The 17,783-nt window shown below is 42.1% G+C and overlaps 1 pseudogene; it reads left to right on the forward strand.

Moving 5' to 3' along the window:
• Positions 1-17,783, forward strand: part of LOC110535011 — a 145,995-nt pseudogene that overhangs the window by 67,159 nt on the left and 61,053 nt on the right.

Genomic DNA, 17,783 nt, shown 5'->3' on the forward strand with positions numbered 1-17,783 from the left:
TCAAATCTGTGATTTCGACTCAAGGGGAACACAGTTTGGTATGGAGAGAGGTAGAGGGGGAATGCTGCACACAGTCTGGAGAGAAGGTGATGGAGGATGGAAAGGGAATGACGCACATGGGTTAGGCCTATAGAAAGAGAGAGCACAGTCTGAGGTATTGCGTGTGTGAGGGTGGGGGATGGAAGCAGTGTAAAGAGGGCTAAAGACTGCTGTGTGCGAAATAGGGTGACACCGCACATTGTGAAATAGGGTGATTCTAGGTTTCTTTTGATTGGGTGGCCAAGGGGGGACCAAGAACCAGTCATGGCCATTGAGAATTAGCCAATTGTATCACAAATAGCATTGAACATTTGCTCAAATTACAATGCATTGTATAGAATAAGTGTTTCAACTGTTAATTTGTACCTGACCTAATTTATTCAAATAAATCCATTTGGAAATTAACATAAGGAAAATATTCAAGTCAGAAAGAGCGCGTGTACAAAACATTAGTAACACCTGCTCTTTCCATGACAGCCTGACCAGGTGAATCCAGGGGAAAGCTATGATCCCTTATTAATGTCACCTGTTAAATACACTTTGGCCAGTGTAGATGAAGGGAAGAAGACAGGTTAAAGAAGGATTTTAAATGTTGAGACCATTGAGACAGGGGTGCAACTTTCACTGGGAAAGTCCCCCCCCCCCCACACACACATTCTGAAGATGCGTTTTTGTCCTCGGAATATGATACAAAATGAGGCAACGGTGTGCTTTAGAACCATGCGGATGCCTCCGAGCAGTCGGGTAGGCTGTTCGGAGTGTTTAATAATTATGTCCCCCCCCCCTCTTCTAAAACCAGAGTTGCACCCCTGAATTGAGACATGGATTGTGTATGTGTGCCATTCAGAGGGTTAATGGGCAAGACAAAATATTTAAGTGCCTTTGAACAGGGGTGCCAAACGCACCGGTTTGAGTGTGCCAAGAACTGCTACGTTTTTCAAGCTCAACAGTTTCCCTTGTGTATCATGAATGGTCCACCACCCTAAGGACATCCAGTCAACTTGACCCAACTATGGGAAGCATTGGAGTCAAGATGGGCCAGCATCCCTGTAAAACGCTTTCGACACCTTGTATAGTCCATGCCCCAACAAATTGAGGCTGTTCTGAGGCCAAAAGGGGGTGCAAGTCAATATTAGGAAACTGATCCTAATGTTTTGTACACTCAGTGTACATGTTCAGTGGTAACAGCCCCTCCAATAAAACATTTTTCCACAGCCTCCCGAGTGGGTCAGAAGTCTAAGGCACTGCATCGCAGTGTTGCAGCGTCACTTATTCTCACTGATTCCCACTTTAGTGACTCTCTGGCCCACTCAAAAATGCATAGACAGATACAATTGTAATCAGGTTGTTGCTAATAACTTATTAAAAACTGGATGGTTCGAGCCCTGAATGCTGATTGGCTGACAGTCATGGTATATCAGACCGTATACCACAGGTATGACAAAACATGTATTTTTACTGGCTTAAATACGTTGGAAACCAGTTTATAATAGCTATATGGCACCTCAGGGGTTTGTGGTATATGGCCAATATACCACGGCTAAGAGCTGTTGCGGCATCACTACAGCCTGGCGTGCCTGCAGGCTGAATTCAATCGTCAGTTGAACTGTGTTTCCTCCGACACATTGGTGCAGATGGCTTCCGGATTAAGCAAGTGGGTGTTAAGAAGCGCAGTTTGGCCTTCCGGGTGGCGCAGTGGTTAAGGGTGCTGTGCTGCAGCGCCAGCTGTGCCATCAGAGACTCTTGGTTCGCGCCCAGGCTCTGCCGCAACCGGCTGCATCCGGGAGGTCCGTGGGCGACGCACAATTGGCCTAACGTCGTCTGGGTTAGGGAGGGCTTGGCCGGTAGGGATATCCTTGTCTCATCGCGCACCAGCGACTCCTGTGGCGGGCCGGGCGCAGTGCACGCTAACCAAGGTTGCCAGGTGCACGGTGTTTCCTCTGACACATTGGTGCGGCTGGCTTCCGAGTTGGATGCGCGCTGTGTTAAGAAGCAGTGCGGCTTGGTTGGGTTGTGTATCGGAGGATGCATGACTTTCAACCTTCGTCTTTCCCGAGCCCATACGGGAGTTGTAGCGATGAGACAAGATAGTAGCTACTAAAACAATTGGATACCACGAAATTGGGGAGAAAAAAGGGGTAAAATTTACACAAGAAAAAGACACAAAAATTAAAGAAGCGCAGTTTGGCGGGTCATGATTTTCGGGGGACACATGACTCGACCTTCGCCTCTCCCGAGCCTGTTGGGAAGTTGCAGTGATGAGACAAGATCTTAATCACGAAATTGGGGAGAAAAAGGGGGGTAAAAAATTACAACCAAAAATAATTAAAATAATAATAGTATTTTCCACTCCAATGAATTTTTACAAAGCTGATTTAGGCCTACTGCATTTCTACACAATGTAAGTGCTATTTGGAGAACAGCAAAAACAAACCATTATCATCTTGACTGCTGTAGCTTCATTCACCTCAATCGAATGATTGATTGTATTTGCCAGTAAAAGAAAAATACATACGTATGTACACACTAGATTGATTTTTTTTAAGTCGGGGAGTTAAATCCATTGGTGTCTCTATCATTATAATTATTAGATACAGACAAAAAACGGTTTTACTGTTCACTCATTGGCCAGCTTTTGACATTATTTTTGAAAGAGGGTAGGGTTGGTATGTATTTGAGTTGCTGTAGTAGTTTGTTTCACTTAACAACCCTTGTATATAAAAGGGTTTTACTTACCATTACTCTTATATTTAAAACTGTGAATATTAGAGTCTCTGACTCCGGTATTATGCTGGTGGACATCTCTAACAAATGAAAAATACTGATAATGGGAATAGATAACATTCTAGGACAAACACATGCCACACAGCAATTAGCTGCTACACACTAGCTCAACACCGGGATTAAAAACTCTAGTTTCCTGTCAAGTCAAACAGCAGTTACCCAGCCATTTTCCACCTCTGCACTGCTTTTGTCAACTCAACTGAGAGAGAAATTGTACTGTTCAGGATTAACTTACTGCTGTTGCCTCTCCATAGTCCTAAAGCCAGCCAGACAATCACAGACCACTCCAAGGCATCCGCATGGCCCTAAAGCCAGCCTCTATAGTACCAGAACAAGCGCACCATCTTTTCTCTCAAATCTGAACCAGTTTGACTAAGGGTGGCCAATCATATTTGAGGGGTGGCTAATGCCAGCCCGGGCCTCCCTTCTGCTACCACCCCTGGTGACTCCTACCATTTATACCATCAGCCGAGGCTGCAATTCAGGTACTGAATTACCTGTCAGTCTCAGTGATCATCACCACGAGTCATAATGTACATGACAAGGAGTTCCAAGTGGAGGGGAAGAGGGAGAGAAAGAAAGGGAGGGAGGGAAAAAAAAAGAGAGAGAGAGAGAGAGAGAGAGAGAGAGAAAGCTGTGTGACTGATGCAGTAGTCCAACAGATGGTCTTTCAGATGCAAAATAATCCAAAATATAGAACATATGGAAACTGCATCCCAAATTAGCTCTTACATGACAAGTTGTACAGCACACCAATTAAATATTGAGATCTGATTATAAAAGATGAAAACTTTATTTGGTTTGAACAAATCTATGCTCCAGCTTTTTGTTTGTTGCTATTGTTGCTGCAGTGTCACATAACGCAATCGGCAGTGGAATCGCTAACAGGTTCATCCTTCCACTTCTGATTCTTCAACTTCACAAGTCTAAAGCAGCTACTGGTGTGTATCGACCCCTTTTTTTTGCATCTAAACCAATATGGTATGACAATGATTTGGAAGCCAGAGAATTGAGTATCCCAAACATTATCAGAGTGGTTGTTTTCCCTTCTTTTCACCTTGTTAAAGCAAAGGTCCAAACCCAGTTACGGTTCAGTCCTTGGGGGATTCCACTGTTGTGTTCAAATAAAGATAAACATTGGTCTGACAAAGTAGGTTCGATCATGTGGTGAGGTAAATGCCAAGGCTTTTGGACTAACCCTCAGATTCAAATGACTGTGGCCAGAAATGCCAGATGGGCTGTTCCATATTTAGCCCAGTGGCCCTGTCTACCATGTTTTTTTTTTGTGCAAAATTATAATTATTTGGCTAATGATGGGGGCCTCGAGTTTCAAAAAATGGGCGAGTGTGGGGGGTTAAAAGTTTTTTTTAAATGGCCTGTGTGTTAGAAATCCCAGGGTCAATCTCTGATCCCACGCTGTCCCTGATTGTGGCCATAGCGGCATACTCATTACAGAGTTTTGGGTGAGCTACTACTTTGAAATAATAGTGTCTGCCTTTCACTTTTCAGTACCAAATGTACTAATGATGTAGCAAAAGGTGACACCTTAGCACCTTAGGTGTGACAGACATCGCTGTTTGCGATTTCTCTTAGCTAATGAACCTTCTACCTGATATTGTAAGTCTGACTAAAGTCGCCCGTGCATATATTTTGCAGAATGCTTTAGGACCCAGGGAGTTACAGACTGACAGTAATATCGTGCTTCCTTCTCTTTTTAAGCTTTCAGGGAGAAAATCAATGGACGTAATTAGCATGTGTGCAGGCTGTACATCATACTGTTTTATTCTCACTGATTCCCACTTTAGTGACTCTCTGGCTCACTTAAAAATGCATGGACAGATACAATTTTAATCAGGTTGTTGCTAATAACTCATTATAAACTGGGTGGTTCGAGCCCTGAATGCTGATTGGCTGACAGCCATGGTATATCAGACACGTATACCACGGTTATGACAAAACATGTATTTTTAATGGCCTAAATACGTTGGTAACCAATTTAAAATAGCTATAAGGCCCCTCAGGGGTTTGTGGTATATGGCCAATAAACCACGGCTAAGGGCTGTGTCCAGGCACTCCACGTTGCGTCGTGCGTTAATAACAGCCCTTATCCATGGTATTTTGGCCGTATACCACACCCCCTCGGGCCTTATTGCTTAAATATAGCCTGGTTAAAGAGCTGCAAGATTAAGTTACAGGTCATATATCTTGCATATAAATAAATGTATGTATTCATTTTTAAAATGGCACCTCGCTTTGGATTTACTAATTGGAATGCTTGTTTGTTATCGCACAACAATGGGGCACTCAGAATAAACCCACGTAAGATGCAGCTTTAAAATGATAACAAATCTCGACGTTTCACTTATTTAAAGAATGTTCTGGCACAATTTTGTGTCTTTCAGGAAATATAGCCATGACTCTCTTTCAGCCAGTAGTCGGGAGCTGAATGACAATTGAGGACCTATTGCACAAGGATACTGAACCTGTTCTCCAAATCAGGCAAGACTTAAAAGGCCTCCGAGCTGTGATAAAATATCCAAGGTCAAGACGCAATATTGCCACTGCGTGTGTCTGTGTGTGTGTGTGTCCATGTGTGCGTGCGTGTGTGTGTGCTTGATCCATTTACTTGAATTGGTGTGAACCACCAGCCCCCATAGTGTTCTATGAATACAAAGCCAACAGTGGGTCGGACACATGAAAACATTGGACTAATCAGGCTGAAGTTTAGGACGTGCATTATGAAAGAGGTAAAAAATAATAATAATGAAGTAGCACACGTAATCAGCACTTTGAAAAAACTCTGAGAGCCTGCTCGCTGTTCCCTCGCCTGCTGTGCTGGGATTGGGCTAGCTCCACAAGGCTAGTCCCTGGCATTGAATGGGTGCTTACCAGCTTATTCACTGTGGCTCCACACTTCACAATGGATTAAACTCACCATGGCCTTCTGCCTGACATCTCTGCACACTCTCAGCTCTTACAGATTGTTGTTGTCTAATTGCCTGGAGACATTCTACACGCATAGCGGTCTTTCTGGAAGTCTGTTTTTGAAAGATCAATCTGATAATTATGGGCTGTTATCTAACAAACAATAAGTAAGGGATTAACGCCAACGTTCTGTACATTATATTGGAAATAATGGATGACGCAACAGGACGAGAAGGAGACGACTCCTTTTGCAGAGTTCATTTTTACAAGGTAATGTACAGCATGGAGGCGTTAATCCTGTTTATACCACAGTTGCCAAAGAAACCAATATGAAAGCACACATTTAAGGGTAGAATAAAAAATCATCTTTGTAAGCGAATTCATGCGTTTCCATCTTTTGGTTGCCAGAGACGCGACCCAGTCGTTCGTTCGATTCGTTCGATATTTACAGACGCAGGCCAGTCGTTCGTTCTTTATGTTCCGTTGCCGTGCTCAGTTGGAACGTTCTTATCCCTTGTTTGTTGCTAGCTAGCCAACTAGGTACATCTACACAGTCACAACCTCTGCAGCCAGAATAAAAGCAAAGTTTATTGCTTTGCGTTTGTTTAAGCTGTTTATCTCACTTATAACACAGCCGCCAAAAAAAAACAATACTAAGCATACATTTACCGGTATTTTACATATATACAACACCAGTCAAAAGTTTAGACACACCTACTCAATCAAGGTTTTTCCTTATTTTTACTATTTTCTACATAATAGTAATATAGAATAATATAGAATAATAGTGAAGACATCAAAACTATGAAATAACAGGACCATGACCCAACACACCTCCAGGCTGTGTAAGGGCTATTTGACCAAGAAGGAGAGTGATGGAGTGCTGCATCAGATGACCTGGCCTCCACAATCACCCAACCTCAACCCAATTGAGATGGTTTGGGATGAGTTGGACCCAGAGTGAAGAAAACGCAGCCAACAAGTGCTCAGCATATGTGGGCACTCCTTTAAGACTGTTGGAAAAGCATTCCAGGTGAAGCTGGTTGAGAGAATGCCAAGAGTGTGCAAAGCTGTCATCAAGGCAAAGGGTGGTTACTTTGAAGAAACTAAAATAAAAAATACATTTTGACACTTTAACACTTTTTTGGTTACTACATGATTCCATATGTGTTATTTCATAGTTTGGATGTCTACACTATTATTCTACAATGTAGTAAATGGTAAAAATAAAGAAAAACCCTTGAATGAATAGGTGTGTCCAAACTTTTGACTGGTTCTCCATGTATATAAATATATATTTTTTTTTATATATGAGCAAACTCATACTTTCTCATCTTTTGGTTGCCAGTCGTTAGTTCAATTAGTTCGATATTTATGGATGCAACTCAGTCGTCTGTTCTTTAAGGTCTGTTGCCATGCTCACTTGCAATATCCTTATCCCTTGCTTGCTAGCTAGCCAGCTAGCTCTGGCTAACACAGTCACGACTAGGGCTATTGTGGTGACTGTACTGCCGCCACACCGGCAGTCGTGAGTCATGACCACAGTAAAATTCAATGTGACTGTTGAGTCATAGTAGTCTCCTGTTATGCACTCTGAACATGCTTTGTTTGTCATGTCTGCTCCTGCTTCCCCCCGCCCTGCATCATGCACTCCTGCCATCTATTACGCACACCTGCCTTCCCTCGTCACGCGCATCAGCGATATTGGACTCACCTGGACTCATTCATCACCTGTTTATTTCCTCCCCTATATTTGTCAGTTCCCTTGCTCTGTTCCCTGCTGTGGCATTCATTGTTTTTTGTCTGTATTACTCGTTTGCTGACGCTGTTCCTGCCTCATTCCATGTCCGTTCCTTATTACATGTTTGACTCCCAGTATTTGCTTAGTCTCTCCAGCTTCATCCCATGTGACAGGATGCAGCAGCCAACATATGAAGCATCTGGGTGTACTGGCGTTTCCGGTTGGTGGTGACATCGGCAATGGGCCGCCGCCGATGGAACCGGGAGTGCCTAGCCAGCTCGTCGGGCTTCCACACCCAAGCTAGCTCGAGAGGTTTCCTTGCCTCGGTTGGCTCAGCAGGTTTCCATCCCATAGCATAGTTATATGGCATAGTTTTAAAAAGTTAGCATTCTCGTCAGGACACTCATCAACACTGACTGTTAATTACGAGGAGATTGCATTGCATATCGAACACTAGGCTAGAAGCTAGCTAAATAGTTTGTTGCTGGCAAACCTGCCAATATGACAACCGAATTCATTAAAGATCAGTTGCTGGAAACAGCTGGTGAAACTATAAACATGTGGGAGGATTTGACAGCTTTAGTGGCGGAGGGGACAGGAGAAATTCATGTTCATCACTCACCATGTTAGGTCATCAGGTGCTCCAAAAAAATATGTCAATGCAAAAACAAATTAATGCTCGCGTTTTTTTTCTTGTTGGACCTGCGTTTACAATGTATCCAATTTCAGTTTGTGTAGTTGTTGGTTTAGCTTCCTGTAACTTTGTAGCAAGTATGGTCTGCATGTGGAGGCGCATATTGTGTCATGTTTGCAAGGTGTCCCGATATCTTTTCCAACTGTCTCATTATCTGGTTTTAATGTCCATTTTAGAATGCCATTCTAGCCAATCAGAAATGAGTATTCAACAACGCTGTGGTATAATTAAGCAATAAGGCCCGAGGAGGTGTGGTGTATGGCCAATATACCACGACTAAGGGATGTTTTTAGGCCATATATATCACATACCCCAGAGGTCACTTATTGCTATTATAAACGGGTCACCAGTGTAATTAGAACATAGAGAGAGAGAGCAGGAGGGAGGGAGAGGCTTGTACAGTACATTATCTGTCCATCACTCTGCTTGTGTGATTGAACATGTACTGTTATTCCCAGACACATTTGTGAATGTGCCAGACATTAGAGGCTGGAAAGTATTCCCCTGAGTGAGGAGGCTAGGTGGAAACATTTAAACATCCGCTCCCTTTACATACCAAAAGGAACACGTTGTAAAGTATTTTTTCCCCTTGTTACTAGATCACACGTTTTATGAGTGCTCTTTCAGTGCAAAAAAAACAAGGGAAAAGGTTCAAGCAAATTTTGCCAGAGGCTGGTGTTGCTTGTCCTAAAGATATTTTTTCCTCAATTGGTACGACTGATAGATGGTAAACAAACCACTAAATTTAAAGTGGCAATCTGGGATTCAAACAACAGCAACGCGGCCGCCCAGCTACTTTAATTCAACTAAGCTCAGAGGCATTTCTAAGTTACATTTAAAAGTCCAATTACCAATCCCAGATTTCCCCTTTAAGCATTCTAGAACTCCCTGGTGAGCTCCCTGGTGTGACATAACTTTGAGGAAAATCTATGAATAAAAGTATAGTTTTGATGCTAACATCATTAAGAGCTTTTACTGAAATGATGCCTGTGCCCTGAAATGAACTTGAATGTAAATTGCAAATCATTAGATAAATGATCAGTATTAATATTGGCACCAATAAACCTAGGAGTACAAGTTTTCCAAAGCTTCATCATATTACAGGCTCAGTCCCATAGGCTATATGCTGATTGATGGTTATCATATCCACAAACTATTGAGTGCAAAAACACCATCAGGTGATGGGTCTAGAGGAATGCAATCAAGTCATCATAATCTGTAATTCATTCATGACAAATGATTTGTGATAATGTGATCAGCATGGCTTGCTGATGTAACTCTGTATGATCTGACTGTATAGTACAGAGCAAATTGATAGATACAACATTTTTAAAAAGCTGTTGTTGTCATCTAGCTACTTCTCTAATAAACATTTGCTAATTACTTAGACTCTCCTACCAGATGCATTTGAACACGTGTGTTGGTTTTAACGTTGTTATAACGGTATGCTATAGATAAGGACATGTGAGGAAACCCTTACAGTGTATAATAAATGCTTTTTACATTCTGGTTAAACCTGTCACTTTTTTCAGAATTTAGTGGAGAAGTTTTTTCTTTACAACGCATAATGTATGGGGCGGCAGGTAGTGGTTAAAGCCTTTGGCCTGTAACCGAAAGGTTGTGAGATAGAATCCCTGAGCTGACAAGGTAAAGGTTGTGCTGCCCCTGAACAAGGCAGTTTACCCACTGACTTGCCTAGTTAAACAAACAAAAAAAGCCTTTTTACAGAGTAAGCCTTCCACTTTTTTTTCTCTCTTTATCTCTCTCTCTCCCTCTGTCAGTTTCCTCTTCAGTGGGTCCTCTCTAAAATAGAGCCTTAGAGCCCTGGAGAGTAGCCGCTGAAGTGTTGGTGTCATCCCTGTCCCATATCACTGACTCACTGAGCCCTGTGTGTCCCAGCCTGTCACAGACCTGTCGATCTCCAAGGCTACGCTGTCTACCAGGAGGACACATCAGCTCCCCTGTTGTGATTACCACGGAAATAGGGTCTCAGGGCAGTGGATTTCTTGTTTCCTTGTTCGCCCTCCGAGGCATTTTACCTCAAAAATGTATATTTCTTTCTTTTCCCCAACCATCCACAACAATCCATCACGTTCCAACCATTCTCATTTAGGTAACATTTCCTTGAGTCGGAATTATTCACTTAAACACTTAACACAGTCCTGTACATCATTTGGCGATTTGTCTTGGATCATCTGCTCACTGCCGGACCTGTTTAGTAGTGGATTTGTGAGCTGGGGGGGGGGGGGGGGGGGGGGTGTATAGGTGGGCTATAGAGTTTTAGAGTGAGTTTTAGACAGAGGCTACAGGGTATCCAGCTCAAAATGATTGAAAAGAAACTGTGTAATTTGTGCATTAATATAAGGTGCAATGTGGGTGTAATTTGTGTCACTGATCTATGATGACGAAGCCGAGTGGAACACTGGACTGACCAATATTCCACAACGCTTTGCGGATTGTGGGGGAGGGGGCGGGTTAGGTCCTATGACCATTTCATTTCCAAACGTCAGAAACTAACCTCTGAAGATCCACTGGGCATCTCTTATTTTGGCCTTTGGCTGTCATCGCAGTTCAATGAAATGACCCTGAGTTGAAATTTGATCCATTTTGCCTCATATCTTTTTGTTGTCTGTGTTATTTTGGTAGGGTGCATTTTTTTGTTGATAAATGGTTTTCAGGATCTGAAACCAAAATGGACATTTCCCATCAACATACATTATGTGTTGTCAACTGTCATACTGGTATGTAACAATCAGTGACAGTTGGTTGTCCATAATGCAATTTAAATCAATGTGAGGAAATAACTTGCGACATGCAGCAAAATGAGGCTTTGAACTGAAGCGAGTAATTAAGCCCATGTAATGAGTTAACATTTCTGCGGAGCGCTGTGAGTGAACCCTTCCGCTCTCTTAACTCAGGATGTACCGGCTTGGCCTGAGACAGATTATAGAAGGGTCCATCACGACCGCTCACCATTACGACCGCTCACCATTAAAGGTGAAACTAATTAATCTTGGGTGAGAAACAGCCCCTCTCATTGCATAAGGGTTAGGGCTCTGACTGATTGTTCTGCAGATGCCACCGACTTTCTTTTTCAACTGACAGGAGAAGAACAATTGAAACAAAACAAATCTTGGCAGCCATGATTGCTTCGTTAGCATTAATATTTCAACTTAGCTACGAATGTAACAATTTTTGTCCAGTTGAACATTCTCACACTTTTTGTTTTGTTTTATGTATGTGAATATGAAAGTAGTGTCACTTTACTTCACATAAATATTTTTCAGTCAAAAGCAAAAGGCTCTATTGGTTTTGGTGGACATATACAATATACTCTTTTTATAGCTGCGACAAGAGCATTGGCATCTTTTCACTGCAGGTCTTCATTAGTTGTAATGGCAAATCCTCTAGGTCCAGGACACTGCTCACTGAGGGGCTGGAAAATAGCTGAGTGTACGAAACATTGTGAACACCTGCTCTTTACATAGACCAGGTGAATCCAGGTGAAAGCTATGATCCCTTATTGATGTCACTTGTTAAATCCACTTCAATCAGTGTAGATGAAGGGGAGGAGACCGGTTAAATAAGGATTTTTAAGCCTTGAGACAATTGAGACATGGATTGTGTAGGTGTGTTATTCAGAGGGTGAATGGGCAAGACAAAAAAACAAAGTGCCTTTGAACGGGGTATTGTAGTAGGTGCCAGGCGCACTAATTTGTGTCAAGAACTGCAATGCTGGGTTTTTCATGCTCAACAAATTCCCAAGTGTATCAAGAATGGTCCACCACCCAAAGGACATCCAGCCAACTTGACACAACTGTGGGAAGCATTGGAGTCAACATGTGCCAGCATCCCTATGGAACACGTTCGACACTTTGTGGAGTCCATGCCCCTATGAATAGAGGCTGTTCTGAGGGCATTGCTGGATGTGTAAATCTCCTCATCACTGTTTTTCTCCCCAAAGTGTCCACAGTGCCAGTCTCTTACAGCCCTCACTGTCTCCTCTTTCTCTGCTCTCCCTGCTGGCCTCCCTGACCTGAGCCGACACAGCCACTAATTACTTTCAGCCTGCTCTCTCCTCATAAATCATAGGAGAACTTTAAAAATGGCCGACGTTGTCTTTTGGTGGGCGTAGTTGGCAGCGACCTTTAATTTGGCAAACTTTTCTCAGTGACTTCAAACAAGCATGGATTTTTGAATGGAGTTGTGCACTGACGCATTTGTCTGCACTTAGATGGTTTAGATCAGGTATTCCCAAACTGGGTTACACGCCATGCCGTCGGAGGTACGCCAAATAAATATGTGATTCACATTAAAACTTTTTATTTTTAGAACTTTTTTTTCTTCACATTTTCAAAAAGTCCATTTCTATTTTCCAACAGGCAAATACATTTGGGTGAGTTTTTATTTTTTCAAGCATGAGTAGCCTCATTTCACTGCCAAAAATCTAATTAAAACAGGGTTCAGTGTTCAGCGAAATAACAACACAATGTCAAATGCAGGTAGCCTAGTCAAATAATTAACATCCAATCACATTAACCGTTACTCTCTAGTGGGAATTCCACAAATGGTCCGTATGTAGCCAAACATAGCTGCTGCTCATTCCGTTTGCTCGAAATTTGATAAATGGTTAAAAAAAGTAAGGCCCGTGTTCATAGAGACATATACCAGCTCGATTGGTAGTACTGCTACTACCAACAGTACTACATCTGCACCTGTCGACGACACAAGTTGTTCTGCTTCCACGAGCACCTCCAATGCTAGCATCAGTAATTCTACTGATGTAATTATCTTAGCCCAGCTAGCATGGACACTGACAGTAGTGAATCTGATGCAGCAGAAGAGCTACTGCCCCCTTACCTGGGAAAGCACAGAACAACAGACAGGGATGTTGGACCATCAAAGAGGCACAAATATGATGGCAACTACATTGATTTGGAGTTCACTTATATTGGGAGTAGTGCCTTTCCTCAGCCACAGTGTGTTATATGTGCAAAGGTACTATCTCACAACTCGATGAAACATTCACTCTTGCGCAGACATTTAGAAACAAAACATGCCAATTTGAAAAATAAGCTACGGGAGTTCTTTGAGTGTGAATTAAGACGACTTTCGCGTAGTAAGACATGTATAAAAGCAACAGATACCATTAATAAGAAGGGGCTAGAAGCGTCTTATATGGTGAGCTACTGACTGGCTAGGACAGGCAAGCTCCATACTATTGTGGAGGACTTAATTCTTCCTGCTGCTGCGGATATGACTGGGACAATGCTGGGGAAAAAGGTTTTAAAAAACTACACAGACAATATCTTCATCAAACAACACTGTTTTACAACACATCAGTGACATAGCAAGAGATGTGTTGAAACAATTACTGCTTCGCATACAAGCCAGAGAATTCTATGCGTTACAGCTGGACGAGTCAACAGTGGGGGGTCAATTAAGGAATACATCCTCTTCTTCAAACCACTGGAAACCAGGACAACAGGAGAGGATATGCTTTAAGTACTGGAAAGCTTTGTGACATAAAATGAATTTTGGCAGTCAAGATGTGTTGGTATCTGTACTGATGGTGTAAAAGCCATGACAGGGAGACATAGTGGAGTGGTAAAGGGCGTGCAAGCAGTTGCTCCAGACGCCACTTGGGTACACTGCAGCATCCACCGAGAGGCTCTTGCTGCCAAGGGAATGCCTGACTGCTTGAAAGACGTTTTGGACACTACAGTGAAAATGGTTAACTTTGTTAAAGCAAGGCCCCTGAACTTTTGTGTATTTTCTGCATTATGCAATGATATTGGCAGAGACCATGTAACGCTTTTACAACATACATAAGTGCGCTGGTTATCAAGGGGCAAAGTATTAACACGTTTTTTTTAAAATTGAGAGACGAGTTTAAAGTTTTATTTACTGACCATAACTTTCACTTGTCTGACCGCTTGCATGATGACGAGTTTCTCATACGACTGGCCTATCTGGGCGATGTTTTTTTCTCACCTGAATGATCTAAATCTAGGATTACAGGGACTCTCCGCAACTATATTCAATGTGTGGGACAAAATTGAGGCTATGATTAAGAAGTTGGAGCTCTTCTCTGTCTGCATTAACAAGGACAACACACAGGAAATGAACTCAAGCTTACGGACAATGTCAAATGTGATATAGCGAAGCACCTGAGTAAGTTGGGTGCGCAATGACGCAGGTACTATCCCGAAACGAAAAGTACCTGCCTCCAGTCCACTTACCGATATCTGAACAAGAGAGCCTCATCGAAATTCCAACAAGCGGTTCTGTGAAAATGTAATTTAATCAGAGGCCACTGCCAGACTTCTGGATTGGGCTGCGCTCAACCTGCCTTGACAAATCGCGCTGTTAAGACACTGATGCCCTTTTTAACCACATTCCTATGTGAGAGTGGATTCTCGGCCCTCACTAGCATGAAAACTAAATACAGGCACAGACTGTGCGGAAAATGATTTAAGACTGAGACTCTCTCCAATACAACCCAATATTGCAGATTTATTTGCATCCTTTCAAGCACACCCTTCTCATTAACCTGTGGTGAGTTATTCACACATTTCGATGAATAAATAAGGTTTTATATGTAAGATGGTTAAATAAAGAGCAAAAGTATTGATTATTATTATTATTATATTATTATTTGTGCCCTGGTCGTATAGGAGCTCTTTGTCACTTCCCATGAGCCGGGTTGTAACAAAAACTCACACTCATTCTTATATTTAATAAATGTATCATATAGTGTATGTGTGACAGGCTTACAATGATGGCAAAAAAACAACATTTGAGAGTGTGCTGACCCTGGTGCTAGAGGGGGTACGCAGCTGGAGGTTGAATGTTTGAAGGGGTACGGGATGATAAAAAGTTTGGGAACCACTGGCTTAGATGGTGGGCGAACTATGTCTTATTATAACTTTCTAATTTCACCGCTCACTGCCCAAGTGGAGCTTTTAAAATATTTTTTAAATAAATAATTCATAATGAAAGATATTGGTGATTGCCTTGATTTTAAAGGTACTTTCGATTAGGGTGTTGGAATTTAAGTGCGTACTCACTGCCCAAGCTGTGCACCTGCAACTTCAAAGTGAGACGCTGCTCCTCATGACACATGGTAGAACAAACAGACACAACACAATCTAATAATAAAAAACCCTGACATTGTTTCTAGGAAATCATACACAATATTCATCATTTCACCAAATATTTATGAAGAGGTCATCATTTCATGGAGTCTGTGCAAGAAGAAACCGCATGGAAAAAGTGAATCAAATGAATGTATTGTGTTCGAGGTTTCATGATGCTTGTATCTAAACCAAAGTAGATCATTTAAATATTGTTCTATACATCAGTTGGGATCTCTTTAAGCTTCAGCTGTGTGGGATAATATAGTCAAATGCTTGCTTTGGGGTAAGTTGAGCCAATGGCCAAGGGGTATGTTGATCCAATGGTTGAGCCAATGGCAAGTTGAGCAAATGTAAGTATTTTCTAGGGACATAAAGTACAAAGAGTTTGTTAGGTGTTAAGCCTGTGTTAAATTATGCTTCACATTATTAAAAGGCATTAAAGTGATTTTGATTGTGTTGAATTGTGTTTGGGAAATAAAGATAGACATGGTTTTAAAAAAGGTAATGGTAATATTTAATTCAGTACAGAAATGTGTAGGAAGCTTAACTTACCCTGTCCCGCAGGCCCAATTTACCCCACACCCGGGTTAGGTTGTGCCAACAGATCACTTTTTTTGGACAACCCAGTTTTCAAAACTGTAATGTTTACGTGAATTCTGATTATTTCCAGGGATACACAACATCTGTAAATATCTTTGTTAGAAAGAATACTATATTTCCCTTGACGGAGTGATGCTAAAAATAAAAAAATAAATCTAAATTTAGACCACTCTCCCCTAGATTACTAAAAAGGCAATCTGGGATTGATCCATCCATTTCTGGACTTTTAAATGAATTATCTATCGTCATTGATTCGTGAAGAATATAACTTAGAAATGCCTCATGAGCTTAGTTTAATATTTTACTTTTTTTGTTAACTAGCATTTTGGAATTTAGATATATATAATGCTACACCTTCAAGGCACTACCCACTGGGCACCCACTGGTTGAATCAATGTTGTTTCCACATCATTTCAATAAAATTACGTTGAACATGGAATAGACGTGGAAAGACATCTGTGCCCAGTGGGAAGGTAATGTATTCTTACACTGTCTTTTTGGCTAAGTACCTCATCTCAGTAACTGACACCCATGTTGTGTTGATTTCATTGAGTTTTAGTCACTGAGCTGTCTACCAGACATGAAGAAACATCTTTGCGTGGGCATCTTTCTCTGGACCAGCAGCTCCATGGAGAATGGGAGTCACTATCCACACCATCTCACATTCCTGTCTCCTCCCCCTATTCTCTTTGTCTCTCTAACCAGGGGGACTTGGAGAAGACTCACACACACACAACAGATGGTTATGTTCTCTTAGAATGCCCTCTGGTATCCACAGCTATTCAGAATGCATGATAAGTCTCGTTAGACTCAATACGAGCGATTCATCTTCCTTTGGTACTGTAAATTGGCAATAGATTATGAGACTATTCCTTTTTCTTCTCCTTGGCTCGCTGGAGGTAACGACTAATGTCCTCAGACCTCTCTTCTGGGTGGAGTAATCTATTTTGCAAAAAGATTAACACATTTTCACCCCCCCCCCCCCCCCCCCCCCCCCCAAAAATGCTCTGCAGAGGCAGGGAAGTTGTCTTTTCAAATATTGCCCTTGGACTCGCTAACACAAACTTGTTTACACCCACCACTGGTGATTGTTATTTTTGTGTTGTGTGACTAGCCTTCTACTTACACAACAAGTGCCAAGGCGAATGTAACAATGGCTGACTGTTCGATCTAAATCGAAAATGTTTAAATTACCTCGAGCCCTTGAACCAGCCCTTCATCTCCTTCGTACATGTTACTGTTCACCTCTCTTCCCTTCACCCATTGCGTAAAAACAAGATGAGGCCAAAAAGAACAAAGGTTCTTCAGCTACAAAGTCTCTCTTCTCTCCTTCTCTCAGACAATGCCAGAGGATATATCAGAACAGTTGAAGTCAACCCTCTAAAGGATCTAGCCATCAGCTTATCCTTCCCATAACCCAAAGAATGCCAGGGAGGCATTTATTTCCTATTTATCAAACGCCACCTTGCACGCCACGGCATTGCCTCTCAGTGATATCGGAGAGCTCTTACGGATGTGTGCTTTAAAGGTCACAGTATAAAATGGAGATCTCTGTTCTTGTCCGACTGGCAGGGTGGGGGGGTGACATACTGCTAGGATTGTGATTGATGGAATTCCCCTGGGCTGGCTCAATGTCTGTCTTATTGGCTCCCAACCGCCTAGTGCTACAGCCGCCTCACACCCACACACTCACTCCCACACTCCTACACTACATACACAATGGCACGCTCACCGATGTAGCCTCATTCACACATATATATACACACACTCCCACAGTGACAGCCATGTATAGTGTATTCCTTTTCCTTCATATTTCACCGCAATCAAAGCAGAATGTCATTTTCTCCCGGGATCTCTAATA

The sequence above is a fragment of the Oncorhynchus mykiss genome, chromosome 11 (assembly GCF_013265735.2).
Source record: "Oncorhynchus mykiss isolate Arlee chromosome 11, USDA_OmykA_1.1, whole genome shotgun sequence".
Lineage (NCBI taxonomy): Eukaryota > Metazoa > Chordata > Actinopteri > Salmoniformes > Salmonidae > Oncorhynchus > Oncorhynchus mykiss.